The sequence below is a fragment of the Siphateles boraxobius genome, unplaced genomic scaffold, assembly GCF_051911475.1.
Source record: "Siphateles boraxobius isolate OS27281-9 unplaced genomic scaffold, OSU_SipBor_1 130, whole genome shotgun sequence".
Taxonomy (NCBI): Eukaryota; Metazoa; Chordata; class Actinopteri; order Cypriniformes; family Leuciscidae; genus Siphateles; species Siphateles boraxobius.
Window position 1 is genome coordinate 10,345,938 of NW_027508734.1, and position 24,734 is coordinate 10,370,671.

The 24,734-nt window shown below is 41.0% G+C and overlaps 1 long non-coding RNA gene and 1 pseudogene across 2 annotated transcripts in view; one reads left to right on the forward strand and one right to left on the reverse strand.

Annotated features, from left to right (window-relative positions):
- Positions 1-3,120: 3,120 nt before the first annotated feature.
- Positions 3,121-24,734, forward strand: part of LOC143737118 (uncharacterized) — a 131,030-nt gene continuing 109,416 nt past the window's right edge. The window contains exons 1-2 of the long non-coding RNA XR_013203620.1: positions 3,121-3,190; positions 3,642-3,652. This is a non-coding gene — a long non-coding RNA (uncharacterized LOC143737118). The remainder of the gene's footprint in view (positions 3,191-3,641; positions 3,653-24,734) is intronic.
- LOC143736557 (uncharacterized) lies at positions 14,118-16,697 on the reverse strand (annotated as a pseudogene). Its single transcript, XR_013203479.1, has 6 exons — positions 16,644-16,697; positions 15,577-15,948; positions 15,441-15,482; positions 15,156-15,307; positions 14,931-14,975; positions 14,118-14,346 (listed from the first exon to the last, which is right to left on the reverse strand). The product of XR_013203479.1 is annotated as an uncharacterized LOC143736557 (transcript).

Here is a 24,734-nt window from a genome sequence, read left to right on the forward strand (position 1 = left end):
TTACGCAAAATAACGAATTTAGTTTAAATCATTTGCTGACTGCTCGGTCCCCCCCAGTTAAAAAATCCTATCTGCGCCACTGGCGTGCGTGAGTGCGGCGCTACAACAGCTGGCTGAACAAATATCTGAAACGGAACAAAGGTACCCAGACTCTCTTTTAATCATTCTTGGGGATTTTAACAAAGCAAATCTTTCCCGTGAACTACCAAAATACAGACAGCACGTTACATGTCCCACCAGAGACAGTAATATACTGGACCACTGTTACACCACAATAAGAAATGCATATCACTCCGTCCCACAGGCAGCTTTGGGGCTCTCTGATCACTGTTTGGTTCATCTCATACCGACCTACAGGCAGAAACTGAAATCAACTAAACCTGGAATAAGGACTGTAAAAAGATGGACTAATGAAGCAGAGCAGAATCTACAGGCCTGCTTTGATTGCACTGATTGGACTGTTTTTGAAGCTGCTACCAATGATCTGGATGAGCTCACAGATACTGTAACATCATATATAAGTTTCTGTGAGGATACATGCATTCCTACCAGGACATTCTTATCATTCACTAATGATAAACCTTGGTTTACTGGGAAACTCAAACACCTTCGTCATGCCAAAGAGGATGCTTACAGAAGTGGGGATAAAATGTTGTATAACCAGGCCAGAAACAGATTGACAAAGGAGATCATAGTTGCTAAAAGGAACTACTCTGATGAACTGAAAAACCAGTTTTCATCCAACGACCCATCATCAGTCTGGAATGGCCTGAGGAACATCACCAACTACAAGTCACCATCCCCTCGATCTGTGGACAATCAACACCTGGCTGACGATTTGAATTCATTTTACTGCCGGTTTGAAAAGCCCTCATTCACACCACACACCCGGTCTGATCTGCACTTCACACATTCAGCATCACCTCCTGTACTCCAATTATCACTCCCCCCTCCTGCCATCCAACCTGAGCTTAAGGTCTGTGTGGAGGACGTGAGCCGAGTCTTCAAAAAACAGAAGACTAGGAAAGCCTCAGGCCCAGACGGCATCTCATCTGCTTGTTTAAAAGCCTGCGCTGACCAACTGGCCCCGGTCTTCACGCAGATCTTCAACAGATCATTGGAGCAGTGTGAAGTTCCCTGCTGCTTCAAACGCTCCACTATCATTCCTGTCCCCCAAAAACCCAAAATCACTGGACTTAATGACTACAGACCTGTCGCTCTCACGTCTGTGGTCATGAAGTCGTTTGAAAGACTGGTGCTGGCCCACCTGAAGGACATCACTGGACCCCTGCTGGATCCCTTTCAGTTTGCTTACAGAGCAAACAGGTCTGTGGATGATGCAGTCAACATGGGACTGCATTATATCCTGCAACATCTCGACAGACCAGGGACTTATGCAAGGATCCTCTTTGTGGACTTCAGTTCGGCCTTCAATACCATCATGCCTGGTCTTCTCACAGCCAAACTGACCCAGCTCTCCATACCATCCTCGATCTGTCAGTGGATCACCAGCTTCCTGACGGACCGGCAGCAGCGAGTGAGACTGGGGAAACACACATCCAAGACACTCACAATCAGCACTGGTGCTCCCCAAGGGTGCGTTCTCTCCCCACTGCTCTTCTCCCTGTACACTAATGACTGCACTTCTAAAGACCCCACTGTCAAGCTCCTGAAATTTGCAGACGACAGCACTGTCATCAATCTCATCCGAAACGGTGACGAGTCTGCTTACAGACTGGAGGTTGAACAGCTGGCTGCCTGGTACAGTTATAACAACCTTGAGCTGAACACGCTCAAAACAGTGGAGATGATCGTGGACTTTAGGAGGAACAGCTCAGCACTCCCCCCACTCACCATCATGAACAGCACTGTGGAAGCAGTGGAGTCATTCAGGTTCCTGGGCACTATCATCTCTCAGGACCTGAAGTGGGACAATCACATTGACTCCACTGTGAAAAAGGCCCAGCAGAGACTGTACTTCCTTCGCCAGCTGAGGAAGTTCAACCTGCCACAGGATCTGCTGATTCAGTTCAACTCAGCCGTCATTGAGTCTGTCTTGTGCGCTTCCATCACTGTCTGGTTTGGTTCAGCTACCAAATCAGACATCAGGAGACTACAACGGACAGTCCGGACTGCGGAGAGGATCATTGGTGCCCCCTTGCCAAACCTCCAGGACCTGTACTCTTCCAGAGTGAGGAAGAGAGCAGGTAAAATCATCACAGACTCCACTCACCCTGGACACCACCTGTTCGAACTGTTACCGTCAAGACGGAGACTCAGATCACTGGCCACTAGAACATCTCGGCACAGGAACAGTTTCTTCCCACAGGCCATTTCCCTCCTGAACAGTTAACACTCCTCCCAAGGCATATGCCTGTAAGTGCAATGCTCCCACTGTTTAGTGCAATATCCCACAACTCAGGTGATACTTATATGTAGATTTATTTATTTATAATATTCAAAACACTGTAAATAGGTTCATAATCTGTAAATCTGAAAATGTCTATTCTGACTAAACCCAACTGTGGTAGTTTTATTGTCATATATTTATATTTTTATTTTTTATTCTTATAATTTGTAGTATTATGTTTCATGTTGTATTTGTATTTGTATTTGTATATGTCCACTGGAAGCCTCAGTACCAAAACAAATTCCTTGTGTGTGCAAGCACACTTGGCAATAAAGCTCTTTCTAAAGCTCTTTCTATATCAACAGGTCAATAAAAATCCTTTCCGGAACTTTTTTTTTCTCAGTCTCCATCATTCCCTTTTGTATCTGGTTGCTGGTGCACATGTACGAGAGTCTGGTGGGACCAGGCTAGTGCACACTAACATTTGCGTCCATTATTTGGGGAGAAACAGTTGCGTCATTAGATTCTCTACATTATACATTAGTGGGAACGGACTTCGGTTGATTTCCCAACAATTCATGCAGCTGATACACAAGAACGCTAAACTGCGAAGAATTCAAAAACGTGATTCTTGCGCGGAACACAGGTGAATTCATTATCGCTTGTTGCGATTGTTACTCGTATTTCTTGAAAAGTGCTTCAAACATGTCCAAACATCCTATCGAATCTTTTAAAAAACTCAGAATGCAAAAAGCATTGATAGGCTGCACTGTGAACGCGATGACAGTGGATTATGCGAATAAAGAAGTCAACGATAAAACCCGAAAATGGGCAGAAAAGGTAGGCCTAAGTATGCCTTTATTCTCCCTGTTTAATTCTGTTAAACCGATGGATCATTAGGTCAGATTAGTGCTTATAAAAGTGATGAACAAGAATGATGTGGGCTTTATGGAGTAGGCCTATTTGCATGGCGAACAGCCAATCGATATTGTATAATATGTTTGGGAGTTTGTTGACCAGTTTCGATAACATTCACGGAAGTCTTTTATTGGATGAGCCAAATAACTTTAAGTTTAGTTGTGATTTCTTGCCAGCATGAATAACTAGAAGACAACTGCTTTCTTTCTTGGTAGCTATTTGATAGGATCACATTATTTAATATTATTTTATTATTATTGTGATGGTGTTTTCCCTAACGTTGTGACAAAGATGTCATGTCATCATCTTTTTTGGTTAATAGATTCAAAAGAATTGACTCACTGGCATGAATTAATATTCCTGTTCATCACAGTATTTAAACAGGTTTTGGACTCTATACTGTCTTGGTGTAGCCTGGGAAAACGTACTCGGTTACTAACGTAACCTCGGTTCTCTCTAGAGAGGGAACGAGTACTGAGTAATATCTTACGCTATGGGGAAACGTCTTTTCCACGCGATATTGAAGCCAAAAATTATCCTTAATTTTGAATTAATTTAAAACGCTGTGCAGCAGCATGCAGACATAGGCAAGACGGCTGGCGCGCCTGTTGGCTGCCCTGCGGCAACAGCAGCAGCCTATCGAGAGAGGCTCTGCGTGACACATATCCAATGGGGGCATTTCGCGCCCATTTCATCTCGTCCTGCCAGAAAGGGCGTGGTCTCGCCCTATAAACATAGCTCGATTAGGCTGGTACAACTGTTTTTCATCGCAGAAGCGAACCAGAGCTGTGTATACACGGCAAGATACGCAGTACTCGTTCCCTCTCTAGAGAGAACCGAGGTTACGTTAGTAACCGAGTACGTTCTCTTACAAGAGTATATCTCGTACTGCGTAATATCTTACGCTATGGGGAACACAATGCAAAACGCCGTGCGTACTGGGAACCGACACCAAAGTCCCAAGGGCAGTAGCCCGGGGCTCATATAGTGCATAATCACCATAGACTCACAGAGAGTCGGAGAAGAGAGGCTGCAAGCATCATTCCCCATGAAATAGCATTATACACGAGATAGTTATGTTAACAGTGTTTCACGCAGACAGTGTGAACGTGTTCAGCCTGAACTGGGTAATAGTACGGGTTATTCAACACCCATGTACAAGCGAAACTCAGCATCTGGGCCGGCACAGCGGGGCAGATAGCACTGAATTCTATACCGACAGAAGCTTGGCTTGTAAGGCGGGAACCTCTAGGTTGTAAAACCTTATAAATGTAGAAGGCGAGGCCCAGCCCGTGGCCGTACAGATATCGGTAACCCCACTATACCACGCCTCTCGTGGAGTGCGCTCTGACACCCAAAGGACACTGCAGGCCCTTAGAAGTGCAAGCCAGTGCTATGGCGTCGACTATCCATCTGGCTAGGCTCGGTTTGGATGCGGCCAGTCCCTTGGAGCATCCGCCAAACAAAACGAAGAGCTGCTCAGTCTGTCTGAAGACCGACGAGCGGGACACATAAGCTCTGAGTGCCCTGACAGGGCAGAGGAGACTCGCATCCTTCTCCTCATCACGAACCGGGAGGGCGCACAGGGAAATAACCTGGGCCCTGAACGGTGTGTTGAGGGATGTGGGCACGTACCCGTGCCTTGGTTTGAGTATGACTTTTGAGCCATTAGGCCCAAACTCCATGCATGATGCGCTTACCGAAAGCGCTTGCAAGTCCCCTACGTGCTTCACTGAAGCGAGAGCCATAAGGAATACCGTTTTGAGAGACAGATGCTCGAATGGGGCACCTTTCATGGCTTCCAAAACCGTAGAAAGGTCCCACACAGGGACTGATGGGGGTCTGGGAGGATCCAGCCTCCGAGCTCCCCTGAGGAATCGCACGACCAGGTCGTTTTTCCCCAGTGACTGGCCAGACGTCAGTTTTATAAACGCCGCTATGGCCGCCACGTATACTTTGAGCGTGGATGGGGTTCTGCCCTTATCAAGCAGCTCCTGAAGGAAGGAGAGCACTTCCGTAACCACGCAGTCTGCGGGTGAAAAGCCCTGAGCTTGACACCAGGCTGAGAACACTTACCACTTTGAGGAATAGAGCCGTCTAGTAGACGGGGCTCTAGCCTGCGTGATTGTATCTAACACTCCCTCTGGGAGGTTAGCGGGTACCCGTTGATGGCCCATGCATGTAGGGACCATAATTCTGGGCGAGGATGCCAAATCGAGCCCTTTGCCTGAGAGAGGAGGTCTCTCCTCACCGGTATCGGCCACGGGGCAGTGCTGGTCCGCCGCATTAGGACTGGGAACCAATTCTGGTTTGTCCAGAGCGGAGCCACGAGTAGCACTGGGCAATCCGTTTTCCCTGATTCGTTCCAGCACTTGAGGCTGGAGTGAGACGGGGGGAAAAGTATAGAGGGGGCAGCGGGGCCATACGTGGGCCAGCGCATCCCTGCTCTGGGAGAAAAAGTTCGGACAGTGAGCGCTTTCTTGGGACGCGAACAGGTCCACCTGCGCACTGCCGAATGTCTCCCACAGCAGTTGGATCGTCTGCAGGTGCAGCGACCATTCCCCTGCTGGGACATTGTTTCTGGACAGACGGTCTGGTCCCAGATTCAGGCGACCAGGCACATGCGCTGCTGTAAGTGAAAGCAGGTTGTGCTGAGCCCAGACCAGGAGGTGTTCCGTCAGCCTGTAAAGGTTTCGGGACCTGACGCCACCCTGGTGATTTATGTATGCCACCACTGACATGTTGTCCGACCGGACTAAGACGTGGTGGCCTTTTATCGGGGGACAAAAGCGTTGTCGACTGCCAGCATTTCTAGACAGTTTATGCTTAGGAGCTTTTCCCGTTCTGACCACTGGCCGAAGAACGGTCTGCCCTCGAGCAGTGCTCCCATCCCGAGGTGGAGGCGTCCGTGGACACCACCGTCACACTCGAGGGAGTCCCCAGACTCACGCCTGACTGATACCAGTCGGCTATTTTCCAAGGTTCCAGAGCCAAAACGCATTTCATGTCGACCCTCAGGTGAAACAGACCAGAGGTCCATGCCCGGGGTGGAACTCGCACTTTCAGCCATAACTGCAGTGGGCGTATGCGAAGCAGGCCCAGCTGGAGTACTGAAGATGCCGAGGCCATGAGGCCCAGCATTTTCTGAAACCTTTTGAGCGGGACTATAGAGACGCGGCAAAAGTATTTTGCGGCGCGCTGAATGTCCAGTTCTCACTCTGGCGACAGACGTGCTGTCATAGACAGCGAGTCCCGCACTGTTCCCAGAAAAGAGCTAGAATGAGCCAATCGTCCAAGTAGTTCAAAACTCGCATGCCCTGAAGTCTCAGGGGTGCGATGGCCGCGTCCATGCACTTCGTAAATGTACGGGGTGCTAGGGATAGGCCGAACGGTAGGACACTGTATTGATATGCCTGGCCCTCGAAGGCGAATCTCAAGAATCGCCTGTGACGTGACGCTATTTGTATTTGGAAATAGGCATTTTTCAGATCTATTGACATAAACCAGTCTCCCTGGCGCACTTGGGCGAGGATTTTCCTGGTTCTCAGCATTCTGAACTGGCGCTTCATAAGCACTCTGTTCACCTGTCGCAGATCTAGAATGGGTCTGAGACCCCCGTCTTTTTTCAGTACCAGAAAATATCTGCTGTATAGCCCCCCTTCGCTCTGAGCCTGAGATAATGGTTCTATAGCCCCTTTGCTCAGCAGTTTCACTATCGTTGTTTACCGTGGTTTCGACTCGCGCCGTGTAACGGCAGGGACGTCGAGCGAACTGTAGCGAATAGCCTCTTTTTATAGTGTTTAACACCCATTCTGATACCCCGGGAAGCTTTGTCCACGCATCTGCGTGAATAGCTAGGGGTAGAATGAAAACCGGGCTCTGACCGCGGCATAGCGGCGGCTGGAGAGCTTCGGTGTGCTGAGACATAAACACTGTGTTTAAAGTGTGCGAGGCGGGAGTCGTGCCGATCACGGTGGGCAGCCTGGTCGCCCTCGAATTCTCTATGACAGGTTGTGGAGAGAGAGTGAGCGGGACAAACACCGTGGGGTTGAGCGTGTCTGTGAAGGAATGTGGGCGCGGGACAGCAGGCACATTCACTGTACTGAGAACACCGTCGGCTTGTGCTGACCGAATGTGTGTCGGTTTTGTTTTTACAAAAAACGAGGGACACGCATCGTGTAGTGTTTGTGGGCACTGTGTCGTGGGCACAATTGCTTCATTTTTGCACAATCGACATGAGTCGATTTTATTTGTGCTAGCCCTGAACTGTGGCGGGCTGTGTCTGTGTGTGGGAATGGGCACTGAGATGTGGGCATTCTTACAACATTTGTGTGCAGGCAAGCGGGCTGTGGTGCTGGCTTGTTTATTGCAAAATACACTGGAACAGTCACATTGTTTGGAACTGAACGAGCGAGAGGTTTTCGGTGGAGTCTGGCCGCGGCAAGACTTAAACACCGCGGGTCTTAGCTGACTGTATGTGTGTTGGTTTCGTTTTACAGAAAACGTGGCACATGCAGTGTGCAGTGTTTGTGGGTACTGGGTTGTGGGCACATTCACTACATTTAATGCACAATGACATGAGTCGATCTCATTTGTGCGAGCTCTGCACTGTGGCATGCTGTGTTTGTGTGTAGAAATGAACACTGGGCTGTGGGCATTTTTATTACACTCATAACACCATCGGCTGTGGCCGGAATACCAGAAAATACACTGCTTACATGATTTTTCTGGGTCGCCGTGGAAACGGCATTTTTATGCAGGCAAGCGGGCCATGGTACCGCAAAATACTTGTTTACTGCAAAATACACTGGAACAGTCGCATTTTCTTGGAACTGAACGAGCGAAAAGTTTCGGTGCAGGTCTGGCCAAGGCGAGACTAAATTTTAACTGCTGCGAGACCTGGGATCAAACAGGTTTTGGGTTTTCGCCACTGAGCCACAGGGGGAAACGACAAAAGCTTAAAATAGCTCGAGCAGATAACAGAGCGTCATCACAGTTTGTGTGTGTTGGCGTTTGTTTGCAGGCGTGCGTGTTATACAACAGGCTCATTGCTGCAATATTGACATTTTCAGCCGCTCAAACTAAGAGGAGCTGAGAAATGTTTGAGAAACGGGCCTGCAATGGTCCGGCCTCGGCGGGACCAAAACACACTTTTTACCCATTTCGCCGGTGATGCATGTCCACGGGGGGCGGGGTTGCTTTCTTTTAACGTAAAGAAAGTTAGCCGCACAGCGGTTTTGATGCAGGCCCGTTTCCCTGACGACTCGCGGGCAGAGGGGGGGAGGTCCAGAGAGTTCGCCCAGTCCTCACTGTCCGATGGCAGGATAGAGCAGCTGGCCTTCTCTACAGATGCAGCTATCTCGTCGTCATTAACGGCGGAAGCGGCGGCGCGCGGCGGCCGTTGTCCGTCAGCGAGCGACTCGAGTGAAGCTGATGAAGCTGGCGGGTGAACCGCCGAGCTATCACGGGCTGGAGAAGGCTCGGGGCTGTTTCGTCGACCTCAATGGCGGAAGCGGTGGCAGACGGCGGCCGTTGTCCGTTGGTGAGGGACTCGAGCGATGCCGGCGAAGCTGGCGGGCGAACCGGTTATCTTTGGCGGGCAGGAGAAGGCTCGGGAATGATGCCAGACGAGTCCTCAGAGTCACCATCGGCAGTAGCTCACAGTGAGGGCATCCGCCGTCGACGAGAGCGAGAGCCGCATGATCCTCACCCAGGCAGGAAACGCAGATGACATGGCGATCCTCTTCACGGAGTGTGGCTCGGCACGAGCCGCAGGATCTATGCATCTTGAAAAAGACGCAGCTCTTTTAGGAGAGGGAGAGAGACCGTGGAAAAAATGTGTGTCGCAGCGGCGAACACACACACACACACACACACACACACTTGCAGAAAAGGATATAACGCCGGAAAGCGTAGCAGGTACGGCAGCTAAAGGCGGCGATGCCAGCGACTTCACACTCAAGGCTCGTCCCGCTGTGTGCTTTTTCTCAGACGGCGTGGCTTCTCACTCCGGATCCAGCGATGCGGTTTTGCTTCGCTGAAGAGATGAAAATTAGTTGTACCAGCCTAATCGAGCTATTTTTATAGGGCGAGACCACGCCCTTTCTGGCGGGACGTGACTAAATGGGCGCGAAATGCCCCCATTATGTGTCACGCAGAACCTCTCTCGATAGGCTGCTACTGCTAAGGCGCGCAAGCCGTCTTACCTATGTCTGCATGCAGCTGCACAGCGTTTTACATTAATTCAAAATTAAGGATAATTTTTGGCTTCAATATCTCGTGGAAAAGAGGTTTTCCCCATAGCGTAAGATATTACGCAGTACGAGAGATACTCTCGTAAGAGAACCGGCGAAGAGCCCATTCAAGCTCATTTCCAATCTTTCCAAATCGAGGCACCAATCACAAACGTTGAGTCATTTTAGCGACGTCATGTTGGTGACGCCCCTTTGGAAATGAGCTGTCAATGAACCTTCCCCAGACCCTAACTCAGTTACGACTGAGAAGGGTCTGGTTTTAACCAGGCTAGTCTTGGTGAGATCTGTGCCAGACAATGCAGCGTCTACTGGATCAGACATTAATCAGGATATTCTCAACCAGGAATCATACACTCATAATAGCAGGATTGAACAATGTGTGGAGAGATCAGAAAACCGCTCCAGAGTTGTGTTTTGAAACCCCATTATGAAGCTTTAAGGTTTTCTAAAAGACCAATGAGCTCAAATGAACTCCACTGAAAACCTGACAAGAAGAGACTGTTTATTCACAGATCATACTTATTATTCAAATATTATTATTATTTGCATTAATAGTTTTTATAGCAATGATTTTGATGAGTATTCTTTTTAATTAAAATATTTCTGTTGCTGACATATTGCTTTAATAATATTCTTGTGAATTTTTACAAATATGTTTAAATGTATAATGAAAATGAAATAGTCTTTAGAGGATTAAAGGATTAAAAATTTTATGAAAGTCTGCCTGAGTCAGTAATTCATTAGTAATAGATATATACAGTATACAGGAATACATTTAAACTCACAAGATGACCTGATAAGTATACACCCATTCCTTTTAGTTATTGAGAGTGAGTTTACATACCCTTTGAGGATATGCAAGATCTTAAAAAGATTATCAAAATAAGAGAGATCATACTTTTTTATTTAGTATGGTCCTGAATGAGCTGTTTCACATAACAGATGTTGACATATAGTCCACAAGACAAAATAACTCATTTACACAAATGAACCAGTTCAAAAGTTGATATACCGCATTTTCTGCGTTTTTGAACCCATCTTTTGACACTGAGGATAACTGAGGGATTCATACACAAATATTAAAAAGGTGAAAACATTTACTGCAGCTCAAGATAGCAACACAATGCATTTATTTATTTATTTATTTATTTCACAAAACCACTCATTGCATTTGTTGCTACATCAGGATCAGTTGTTGGGGGTAGCATATTACAGAAGTTAACAAGTTACAAAATATAATACTTATTCAGCAGCCAAGAACTATAACACATTGCCCACATTAAATATGATATGGTAATATAACTGACATCACAATTTAAGTAACTCAAGTTACAAACAAATAAGATGCAGCATGTCAGCAGAAGCTGGATACTGGTGTACAGTATCTGCAGGAACTTATAGCCAGCGTCAACCCGATACTCGAGAGAATGGGAAAAAGAATCTTTGGCTGCACCCCGGCTCGATGTCATCACTACCATTTCAGTCCATATCTTGCCAAGGGTGTAAAGCAATTGAAAGTAGTTACTCAGTTACACTTACAAAACATTATAAATTATGCAGTACAAAACACATTACAATTCCAGTTACAGCTACTACTATAGTACACCATGGTTCAGAGTAACCTGCCCAACAACTGGTCAGGGAAAACAACAGTATTGTATTGTGAAAAATGGACTCCCAAAAAGCAATAGCTCATAAGTAGGGTTCCATCCCACCACCACCACCTCCCCACCCACCTGACAAAGATAGTATGAGCGGTCCAACTTTAGATACCAGGAGCAACCATTCTTTAAATTGTGGGTAGTTAGAATACAGTTACCTTCATCAGACAAAAATTGACAGTCATTGTACCTTTGTACCTCAAATTGAATGAATCCTTGTACTAAGTGAAAGGGGTTTAACCCTCAGCCGCAGATCCCTCGGGTTTATATCTCTCCAGTAGTTGTTGCTTTATAGATAATGAGGCTGATTGTTTTAAATTGGTATCCAGCTCATTCCATAGTCGTGGGCCACTGTAGCATACACTAAAGCTAGCACTTGTTAGGTTCCTCCTACATTTACCTTTTAGGAGCAGCTTATGTCTAGTGTAGTGTGTGTGAAAAGGTGTATATAACGGAATGAGCTCACACAATCTAATGTTTAACCTATTGACAACATTGTACATTGTGCATGCATTGTGATAAAAGTTGCATTCAGGAATGATTATATATCATTCGAAAGGTTTCGAACTTAAGATTCAGCCCGTGAAACTCGTTTTGAAACTTGTGTTACCATAGAAACAGTACTCTAAATTATTTTAATGGGCTCCACCCCTTTTGGGCATCGTCATGTTTCATAATTTGAGATCAAAACCTTTTCTAATCTTGACAAAACACATATTGTCAGAAAGGTCTGAGTCTCAAGGTTCCATATTTTGTGACAGAAGTGATATTTGGACAGAAATGTATTAATTTGTTATGGCAGAATGCATACAATTAAATTCAATGGAATGTAAGTCACCCTGTGGCTATTTTTGGTATTATGCCTAAAAAAAATCTAATGGGAACTTAAATTTTTGTGATATCAACTTCAAATTTGGAACACAACTTGGTTAGATATATGGCTTTGAATTTATAGTAATTTTATAGTAAAATTTTTTTTTGTAAAATATATATTTTATAAAAAAGAATAAATATTAAGTACAGTATATTTGATTTAATGTAAGTTTTAAACTTCCTTAACTTTTTCAAACTTTCATTTTTTTAAGTGCTTTCACTTCAGCAATAATCTGCTGACTGTTTTCTTTAAAACAAGACCAAAGGTCTATATTCCAAAGCATTCTTGAATTACAATCATTTAAGTTTGAATAGTGCATTTTAAATAGAGCTAGTTAAATCCCTTTTTTATACTCTAAACAGGCAACGTGACTCAGGAGACATACATTTCAAAACGTGCTAAATAACAACATGAACAACATATTACTTAATTTTCTCCTTCAGCACCTTAAGACAATGTTCACAAATAATGTTAGCAGTATTCTTTTTTTCAGAAAAAAAGTAAGTTTAAAGGGGTGGTTGATTGCGATTTCACTTTTTTCATTTTAAATAGTGTGTAATGTTGCTGTTGGTGCATGAACAGTATCTGCAAAGTTGCTGCACTGAAAGTTCAACGTAAGCAGTGATATCGTCTTTTAACAATCAGGAAGTTTAATGCCTACAAAAACGACTCGAATGGGACTACAACGAGATACTCCCGGGTTTTATACGTAACTAACCCATAATCAACCCTCCCTCCGGAATATGCAAAAAAGGGGGTATGGCCATATTTTTGTGCTTTGTCGAAGAGGAAGAGTTATAGCTAGTGGAGAGCAGTAGCCATGCCGTTGAAAGTGTGCTATTTTCACCCAGCTGTCAGGTCTTCTGTGTTCGGGCTTCCTACGGACGCTGTAGTTCGTCAACAATGGCTACAATTTATGATTTGATTATGATTCAGTTTGATTATGTTCCAGAAAATTACAATCGTAATTTAGCTCTCTGTGCTGCGCATTTTATGGAAGACAGCTTCCAGAATATCCACGAATTCGCAGCAACGTTCCAAAGCGGCCAATAGGGCGTCTACGTATTTATTATGTCTATGATTGACACTATTTACGTTTGACCGGAGCACATGCAGCTTTCGCCTGTAAAGGTACTGGGCGTGAAGTTTCCGGACTACGTGCACTACGCAGTTTAGCCAATTACAACACACCGGCCCAACTAACCAATCTGAGCCCATTGCCTGTTTCTGAGGGAGTGGTTTCATAGAATCAGGAAGTCAACCGGTCGTTCAAATGACAGAGGAGAAAGCGGCTTACAAAAAAGGTGAAATTTATGAAAAATAAGGCTTTTTAAAAAAAAAAAACACACACTTAGACATGTTATATTGCACCCCATAAACACAATCATGCAAAGAAAAACAGCAGTAAACCACCCCTTTAATATATATGTACTTATCTCAAAATCTGAATGTTCTGCACCACTGGCAGCCATGTTGGATTTAGGTCAGGCTGACTAATTGATCTCAAAACATTTGAAGCAAATCATGTGACCAGCATACTCAAGACAGACCAGGCTGTCATAAGTGATAAAATAATTTGATGAAACAATCGTTCTTATGCCCCCAAAAAGACAATAAAAACTATGTATCTCGTGAGACACGTTGCCTGTTTTAGGGTTAAATGTATGTGAAGACAAAATAAGTACAGTTTAACCCAATCGTCCAATTCATAAAGTTTACTCCCACCGGCTCTTAATGCAAATTCTGCAAGGGTTATGTAAACTTATTAGCAGAACTGTACATCCCGAGTTTGTTCAGTTGATTGACTGTACATAATTGACATAATCAGGTCTCACACAGCAGATCAGATCATGCTGTCATAAACGACAATCAGAGGATGCATCTATAGCTGAAATATGTACCACAAAATCTACATTTAGACAGTTTAATGTTGCAGAGGTGCCATAAATGCATTTAGCCTACACTGGCCCTAGAGTCATCACTGCTTTACACCCCTCTAGTGACGGCTCTAAAATCAACTCAAATTTTTATTTAAAAAGCACTTTCAAAACTATATAGCATAAAAACTGATATAGCATAAAATCACAACATCATTCACAACAACAGTCAACAGCACAGCTAGTGTATTTAACATAAACTGAGTTTCAATTGCGTTTTGTGACAAGCGGTCTGATAATCTGTGGATCAGCATGTGGCAGCGTAAATAACGATTGTTTCCACATCCCTCATGTTTCTTCTGTTCTTCTTGTCTAAACTTAGAGCTGCATAGTTCAAGTCTTCATCTTGCTCCTGGCAACACAAAAATAAAAAATAAAAAAATGCTATGAATTTACACAATCATATAGGTAAAACTTTTTTCATATAGGTTTGTAACACTTTTTTAACCATAAAAACATGGATATCATTTTAATTTGTGTACATACAGTAAACAAATTTACTTAAAATTATTTTATACCAACCCCCTTCAATCCACTCTCAACTCCATCCCATTTCATTTTAAGCACTTTAATAAAACAAAAATGCGGGGAAAAAACCCTGATCGAATTATGTGCTAACAATTGAAACTAACATAAAGTGTGCATTTCAGTCACTTTCATATTGTCTGATTGTCTGTCAAATGTCTGATTTTACACACATTGTCTTCAATCCCTTCATGTCTTTAATCTTACCCTTCATGTCTTCTCAGCCATTTTTTATATTTATAGGCCTAACATGGATTTTTTTTTTGAGGTTATATGGTTTTGATTATATGTATACACAGGAACTTGCAGTCTACTTTCACCTATAGGGATTTCATCGAAATGTTGCTCATTTTTTAACCCCGTTTCAACCAGCCTCCCCTATAGAAACAACAATAATTTGATTTGAAATACCCTTTTCTGCAACTGTTTGTTCATGTCTTCATTGTTACCATGCCGCTGAGTACCTAAGAAAAACAAGACCGTCCTCAATATTATTTACTTTTACATTGCAGCATTTTTCATTCATACTGATTTGGTAATATCATCATTGATTCCAGCAGTACAGAAACTTATTATCATGGAATCTATTGGTAAAAGGTTTTGCTAGTATATGTAGTTATTAGTTTAAGGTGCTACTGATGTTTACGTGCCTTGTTTCTGCTTGTTTCTTTCCTTCATCCTGATTAAGAGTACAATCGCAAAAACAGTGGGAAGCAAAACCAAGCCACTCAAGATCAGTGTGAGTGTATAATAGACGTGGCAGGATCTTGAACTTTCTTCCGCCGCCCCTGTTAAAACCATTCAAAGAAATAAAAAGAGAGAGGAGGAAAGTCAGAGATAACAAGATTATGTAAGCTAGAAATAAAGAAAAGTTGCATGAGTGCCAAATTTAGTTTCTCTTTTAAACTGTAAGACACATACCACAATCCACATTTGCAATATCCTCTTTCAAATTATTACTCCCTTTTGAAGATAAAAAAAAGAATGCAAAATAAGTATTAGTAACTGAATAGCAATGATACTGAATATGAATAATTTTAATAGATTTAGGTATTACCATTTACTACCACTAACTGTGTTTTGTTGTGAAACATCATGTAGTTCGTCAAAAAACTTGCACAGTAAAACATTCCAGAGTCAGAGACGTCAACATTGACAATGTTCAGGGAAGAAAATGTTTTGTTCACTGACAACTCCATATGATCCTCCTTAAAGCCATTCAAATATATGGAGTCTGCTTGTTTTACACCCACATGTTGAGTAACAACATATTGAGTAACAATGCAAAGTGGTAGAGAATCATTTATCTGCTTGAACCAGGCGATGTAACTGGGTTCTTTCAAGATGTTTGAACACAGAAGAGAGACAGTAGTTCCACGGTTCACAGTTTTCACCAAAGTTAAAGATGTTCGTTTTACAAAGATGATACCTGAAAACAATCAATAATGTCATGAGAAAAAAACTAGAAGACATCGATTCAGATTAAAGTGTAAGCTGAGTTTTGCATTTAAATTGCATCTAAAACATTGTGTACAAATGTTGCAAAGTACTTTCAATGATATGATGTGACTTTCTTCTGCGGAACTCAAAAGAAGATATTATGAAGACTGTTGGTGTACAAAAAACACAGTTTGAGACCTTTTAAAAATGTCAAATTAATAAAAATACACAGAGACATTCCTCCAAATATCCACAAAGAAGAAAGTCAGTCTTTCAGATTTGAAACAACATGAGGGTGATTAATTGTGACAGAAATGTAATTTTAGTTGGACAAACTCTTCCTTTAAAACTGCGAAGGAAATGTATTAATGTAACTAATGACAAGATTGTTCTGAATCTAAAAGTAAAGTAAACGCAACACTATGTGATGTTTCTCTATAGCTCTTGGAAATATCTTTGCCTTGTGCTTTCAAAACCAGTTATTTAATAAAAATTAAATGATAAAGCATTGGCAAATTGTATGATATAAACAGATTTTATAGAACATATACTTGTGTTTTTGTGATGTATTGTAATTTACAGAGTATAGTAGCTACACATTGATAATTTTTATTTATTAAAATCATGGTAAACATTTGGTTTCATTTTCCCAAATTCTATAGCAAACATCATAAATGTATTTACCTATTAAAATGAGCATCAGAGGATTAGTTGCAAACAAATTCATCTTTACGTTCCAGTCCAATCGACTCAACTGAGAAGAACTGAATTGAGCTTTATTTATTTGAAGGGGGAGTGGCTTTTACACCGTACTTGCTCCAATCTGTATTAAAGCAGACTTTAATTTGCACTGTATATTACAACTTTGAAATAGAAGTCGAAAGTAATTCTAGAAAGTAATTCTAGAAGTCGTGTTACAATGTTATGAAATAATAAAAATTATGATAAACTCACTTCTCAGAGATCTTGAATTCTCTAGTTTTTAGATTCACTAGAATTTGTTTTATTTTTGCAGAAAGAGAAAGAAATCAGCATCACAGCACTTCTGAGTAGATCCACAGACCTAATAGCTAATTTACATAATCTTGTGAAAGTCTTACAACATTCTCAAAACAATTAAAATAAATCTCAGCCATTGGGTGGAGACATTTCTGTCATAATATTTATCATTGTGAACATGTTTGAACTTTGAAATGTCGGGCCGACTGAGCTGGCCAGCCTATAGGCCTATATAAAATGCAAATTGGCAAAAAAATGATCAATAATGAGGAGTGCAATACATGTAGCTAAGTAAAATATATATGTTGGCTACTAGCTAAATAATTTGCACAATAAATAAAGTCTGTGAAAACACTGCGTTTTTAGAGCATCGTGAAGTTGAATATATAATCATCCTATTTTTTTCTTTCTTTTTTGAAATATGTAAGCACAGTGATTGTAAACCAAACACACCACAGACCCCATGGCCATTTTTAAACATAAGCAGGCTCTCATCAAACAAAGAATCATTTCCTGTAGGGAGTGACAGGAAGTAACAGTTCAGTGTCGAACGAGTCCAGTCACGAACTGTGTGTGTGTGTGTGTGTGTGTGTGTGTGTGTGTGTGTGTGTGTGTGTTGTTTCCACACACAATACTGAGATGTATGTATGACTGGTTTATTACATATAGACCTGTCACAGTCTTCGTCTGCACCTGTCTGTCTTAGTCATCTTCACTACACTTCCCAGAATCCTTCTTGTCTCCACACCTGAACTCACTCCCTCACTTACCAGCCTGTCCCTCGTTATCATCATCAGTGTCACCTGTTTTCACCTTGTTATGTTTGATTCATGCTTGTATTTAGTTTGCTTCTGTTCAGTGTGTCCTGGTCGGTTGTTAAAGTTATATTGATGTGTTTAGTGTGTGTTTCTGCCCGTCATTCTGCCGGCCTGTCTGTACCTGTGAGTTTGATCAGTAAAACTGTTTGATTTGGAGCTTTTGACTCAGCCATCTTCTTCTACCCGCACAACACCGTGACAAGACCGGTTTGTGACACATTTGTTTATTTAAAATATCCCTTACAAATTCTGCTTTTTACCATTATATTATTCCTACATTTGTGCAGCGTGTTTCAAGCAGTACAATGCCACATACTTTTATAAAAATAAAAATAAAAACAAACAGAATCAGCCGGTTCTGAATTCACTGACTTGTGAATGATGTTTTACTAATATAAAAATTTTAGTTTAAAAATTCATATGAATGTGTCAAATTTATATTATAATATGTTAAAATGATCACTATTTTTAATTTTCTATATTCTTACATTTTAAAGTGTGACACATAAATATAAAATAAATGTAAAAATAAATGTAAATAAATCGCAGTAGCCTCTCAAGTAATATGAAAATCGTACAAAGGTATTATTTAAAAGAATTAGCAAAAGGCTTTTAAAAATAGTTGGAGAGTATTATGAAACTTTGTTTTCTTCTCTAGTCTGATGTTGTTAGAAGCGGTAGCATGACACTTTATACACTTGTGGTTTTGGACTATGAGCCCAGACCACAAAAAAACTCTGTTACCTAGCAAGATGGAAGTGGAAAGAAAGTGCTCGCATCTCAGCGGCTGAAAGTTTCCACTGAACCTCTAATAGTGACTGACTAAACTTAAACTCCATGATGTTTGACCTCAGGTTTTAGGCTGGCTGTGTTAAATAAAAGGCCTAGTGTGTAGTTAAACAATTTCACACTATCACAAATGCTATGTATATTTAAACTGGTCTTCACATAAATCACAAATCAGGACAAAATTAATAATTCTAATCTAATGCAAGATATCAGGATCCCATACACAGCTTTAACAGGGGTTCTGTTTAACACACCTCTTCATAAGCTGAATTTCAGCACCACGGACAGAGACACATTATATTGGTTATTTTTCACATTATATACTTACTTTTTATCAAAGTGACCAAATAAAAGGTGTGTGTGTATATATATACTTTGATGGATGTCATATGATTAGATACAACTTGCAGTTAATCTAGTTGTAAGATGAACTAAGGCCTAAACCAGGTGCTGGAAAGAGATAAACTCTGCTTTTTATTATGCAACAAAGACAAGGCCAAGTAATCTGCTCATTCATTTTCCTGCAGGCCTTGACTGTGTGGCCCAACTAAAGTAGAACGAGTCTGAGAGGAAAGATGGATCACTTGGCTGGGAAGAAAAGATGTTCAGTTTTTAGATGTCCTCAATGCCAGGTTTTCTCTTATAGTGGTGATGAGGACAGAATGAGTATGATTTTTCATTTTTTTTCTCACCATAGCAGTTGTATGATTTAGCCCAGTTAAAATTGATGGCAGCATAAAAATATGCTACTTTAAAATTTGTATTAACTCTTTGTACATTCATATTTTTAGTTCACACCTTTATCACCAAAGATGAGCCTCATAATAGTAATCATGGGATTTTGTCATGTGTTTGACTGACTTATTGGCAACAGACATCACAATGTAACACAAAGCAAGATAAACACTCGATAAACAAACATTAATTGTAACTTTTTTTCGATAGTCCACTTTTTGCAATAACTGTAAATAACTACGTCAACTAACATAGTCAACTGAGAGTATTAGTAGACTGTCTGACACTAACACACACTACTGACTGTAACTTTGCAACTACATGTCAACTAGCAGTCATTAGATTATTACTAAACTGTCTGTATAATATCTGCCAACACTAACCTAATAGTCTACTAATACTCTGAGTCTAATGCAAGTTAGTTGACATATAGTTGCAAATTAATGAGTTATTTGTCATGTAGTTGCAAAGTTACTTATAGTTAGTAGATTGTCTGAAGTGGACTATGTAACCATATGAATTTTGCATCTTCAGCCAGCAGATTTGGTTAGTTTGCACTTTGTTTGCTACAAAGCTTATGAAAGCTTCCAGTGCATGCAATAGTAAACTGTTTTTTGATTCATCTTAGTAATGTTATGTACCACATGGGGAATTTGCCCTGTGCATGATTTACACACCATGTGGTCAAGATGTCAAACTGATACTTTTATCTTGTGTGTCATACTTATGCGTCTCAATGTCACACGCATGTTTACCGAGCCTCAACTGTAACAAACAGCAAATGAACACCTTACCTGCACATTAAACAACTGATCAGCTCAGTTCATCAGATGAATCAGATATCTGATTTGGGTTTATTTTAACATCATTGTTAGCCCAAACCACAGGCTTTTTTACAAACAATGCATAGTATGTGACAGCGACTGAGGCTCCAACCAGAAGACAGAGATTGTTAGCCGCATCACTTCCTGTGGAGGAGTGAGAGAGAGAAACTGCTCAGTACAGAGAGTGAACTTCAGCAGACCAGCATTGACATTCACCAATGTGTTAAATATCTGATTGATCTAACCAACACTTTTAAAGATGCATGTGTCAGAGCAAAGTTACCGTTTAAAGCAACACTATGTCGTTTTTCAACCTTCATTATATATTTCCAAGACCCTTGAGATGGTACATCGACTTACAATAGGTTGAATGACACGTCTGACATAGCCTGACAGTGTCTGTATCGCTTTTACTGGCACTATGTTTCGGGTAGTAACCCGAGCACAAAAACAAAAACAAAATTCGACTGCTTTACGGCATACGTCACTTCCCCCACCACCCCAACATGTGTGTCAGAGCAGAGTTGCCTTTAAAGGAGCATTTCACCCCTGGGAACCTTGATCTTCATTGAAAGTGGGTCATATATGTATTCGAAATCTGTCAAAATCTTCAAATTTGGTGCCTTTTTGACCGAGTTATGACAGAAAGTAACTTCTAGCTCGGTGTCCATAGGGGCACAGTTACAGCACGAGCACCACCAATTCGCTACAGCGCGAGCAAGCCCGGGCTTCTCGTCTGCGCCGGGCCGGTCTCCTGCGGCGGTCGCTGCCGCAGCCGACGCAGCCGCCTCTTGTTCCTCCATCAGCCTCAGCTGCTCTTCGCTATATTGTGGCTCGTATAAATAGCCACGAACATCAGTTTCGAGCAAAAGATTTTCAAAATCCTCGTCTTCCATATCGTGTGTCGTAAATTCAGGCATTATGGTAAATCTAACTCCTTGAGCGCTTGTTAGCTTAGCTTGCTGTCTTCCAAGCAAGATGGCGGATTAATAGTTTAGTTTCTTCAGGTTTAGTCCCACCCACTGATCTGTAATAGGCCGGTGGGGTGAGTGGGTCCCACGCCCTTGAATAATAATGAGCTAAAGGCTGTAGTTTTCTTAATATGCAATGAAATTTATCTTCCGTCCTATCGTGACGCAAAATGACGATATTTACGTCACGATAGGACGGAAGTAAAACACTTAAATCCTTTTTTCTCCCATCTCAGAAAAAAAACAAGCAAAATTCCACCATCATTATAATATATGACTGGGTTTCTAACAATACAAACCTTAATGCAAATGGGTGAAGTGACCCTTTAAAGTTGCTTTCCCAAAAGAAAAAGTTGATTTAAAAACAGTTATTTTAGATTGTGTATTCAAGTAATTTTTTAATTATTATTTAAATAAAAATGAAAACAAATATTGCATTTAATAAATATAAGAAATTGACAGATAAAAATTGAGATCATTGTTTGCACTTTGGCACATCTCTTTGTACATGCATTGCTTGCGCACATTGTGGTTTGATAATTTTCCAACCACAGGACTGACCTCTTACTTCTGTTTTGAAGCCCCTCTCTGAATCAAAACCACAAAAACATCCTCAACAACAGACAAACATATCTGTTTAAGGGTCACAACCCCCTCGTGTACCGCTGACTACGTGATTTTTTTTTTTATTTATTTTTTTTATTAAATGTAAACAAATAAATGGCATAAACCTCTGTTGCAGCATAAGCACATTGAAAACGTGTGTCTACTTACATTTTTGCTGAATTAATTTGTTGATTTGCATGTTAAATCATGGATGTGTTTTACTGGATTAATTAGAAGATGTGACAAAAAGTGTACATTTAATGAACCAACTAATCTTGCTCATATCAATATTTGAATATGTTCTGTGTATATGAATGTAATTCTGCTATAGCTACAGTTGATCTATCCTCACTCTTGAGCAATGTTTTTAGTGTGTTTAGTTTTAAAACAAATAATATTCTGCACTGATAAATGCATCTCATAGAGTTTGAGAAATTTAGAAAATAAAGACAATCACCATTGCAAATGTAGGCTACATCCTACGGATTAAATTCTGAAATGGTTTCTTGAAAAACCACTTTGAAATAAGGATGAATGAGTGATTTAGGAAGGCAAATTTGATCTTGTGGTATTTACACAGCAGATTGTCAATATTCACCACGTAACAAGCTGTTAGGCTGAAGATTTAATCTTTAATAGCAATGTCGCCCAGCAGTGTAAAATGTTTTTTGTTTCTGCACATGAGCTGACATGTGACAAAACCTTTTGCAGACTTTCACACGTTGAGGCATCTCTCTATTTCAGCGCTATTAGTTGAACATCGTCTCAGCAGTTCTCACTTTGCACTGAGGGGCTTCTTCCTGTCTCAGTTTCTACAGGAAATGATGCGCATAATTGCCCGCTCTCTGACTGGAGCCACATCGTTGCACAGTCACGCTTGTGTGGTTGAGAACATACCTGTATCATACTCCCTTAAAAGTCTGAGATCACAAACAATACAATGTTTACTGCATTTATACAAAAGCTTTGTGAATTTCTGTAAAATGTTACAGACATGAGTATAATATAACTTGGTTGTCCATATTTTTTTCTATAATGGTCTGTGCTTTTAATGTTTTTCATTTACATATGACTTTTAACACTGATATTGGTTTCATGGTTTAATTCATATTGTTGTGGCTTTGTCCCAAAAAAAAAGAACTTCGGGAAAATACAATCACATACTGCCCTCTATTGATACTTCTTGTCACTTGCTGTCAGCGTCCTCACCAAAAGCAAGAAACTCAGTGAGTAGTTTTACTGTCAGGAATTCCATTCTACTTGATTACCAATTTTTCCTATTTTATATACAATGTAAAAAAAAAATCCTGCTGCTTTTACAGAACAAAACTGGCACCTGTGGTTGCCAAAATAAGTCTGTAAAAATATTGTAAAAATGTAAACATTTTTACAGAACAATCAGTAAATTCTACAATTTAAAATGGTAATTTACAAAATAAAAAAATTAATAAACTGGTAACAGCTGTAAACCTGTAACTCCAGTCATCCTGTAAATGTTACAATTTAAAACAGAAATTTACAATAAATAAATAAATAAAACATACCGTAAATCCAACAGCTGTTTGTTACTGAAATAGCAAGGTTATACTTTACTATAAAAATCTGTTTTGTACCTTTAACATACATAATAACAGAGAAAGAGAAAGTCACATGATGAATCAGTTTATCACAAGTACTGTAGCTTTTCCACAAGCTGAGGTAAACACTAATATAAAGAGGACACACATTTTATAATTTTTCACTGTGAATTATAAGATGATTTGTTTTTTTGTATTTTCAAAAACTAATTAAATAGTATTTTACTGTGAAATTACATGAATGTAAGGTTATCTATTACTGTTATCTCTGTATATAGTAAAATTTGTCTTTTACTGTTAAATTTACAATAATTTCTTACAGTGTACGTATTCATTCTTAAGGATGGAAGACTGAGAGTAAATATAACAATAAAAGTGTAGTGTAGTTGAAGAGAATGCAGAGGTTTCCTGGGCAGCACAAGATCGTCTGTCATGCTTTGCATGCATTTTAATAAACAAAAGCTTTAATGAGGCGTGTCACTGGAGCTTTACTGGGGTTTCGCTTCACTTTGGTTGATTTACAAATTTAAAATGAACTCAGTCAATTTACAGTTTGAATTTATTTAAAAATAAAATCTGCAATGAACTTAGGAAACATAGCCCAGAGATTATGACTTCTGAAGGTTTATGAGATGATATCTTTATTACTTGTTTGCATGCTTGTTTTGACCTTATATTAAAGGGATTGTTCACCCAGAAATGAAAATTCTGTTATTAAGTAATTACTCACCCTCATGTTTTTCCAACCCCGTAGGACCTTCTTTCATCTTCGGAATACGAATTAAGATATTTTTGATTAAATCTGAGAGCTGGATCACTCCTCCATAGGCTTCTTAAGGGATTAACACTTGTTCCCCGAAAAGTTAAAGACATCGTTAAAAAAGTCCAAGTGACTACAGTGGCTCAATCTTAAGTTTATCAATCGACGAGAATACTTTTTGCGTGCAAAAAAAAACAAAAATAACGACTTTATTTCAACTATTAATTTCCTTCTCTGTGGGCCTCGAGTCAGTTCACTAGTGTAATAGCGTAAGCTTCTGTTGTTGTACGTCACACGCATCACACACACACATGACTAGCGTCGGCCAATAGTGAGCCTACGTGTAGCACTACGCAATCACACTACGTTAACTGACTAGAGGTCAGCTGATGCGGCTGTCACAAACAGCCCCTTGGCCGATTCCGGTGAGGAGAGATCTCCTCTCTCAAGCCCGCGGCTCAATCTGGCATCCCCATCCAGAGCGCTGGTCTCTGCACGCATGGTTAATCAACAGATACCCGTTGTCCTGCCGGAAGGTGTGATGAACACGATTACGCAATCTAGAGCTCCCTCTACGAAGCGGCTCAACGCGTCTAAATGGTCTGTGTTCTACAAATGGTGCGCTGATAGAGATCTAGACCCACGAACGTGTGGGGTCCCATGGTTGCTTGGCTTCCTTCAAGAGCTGTTGGATAA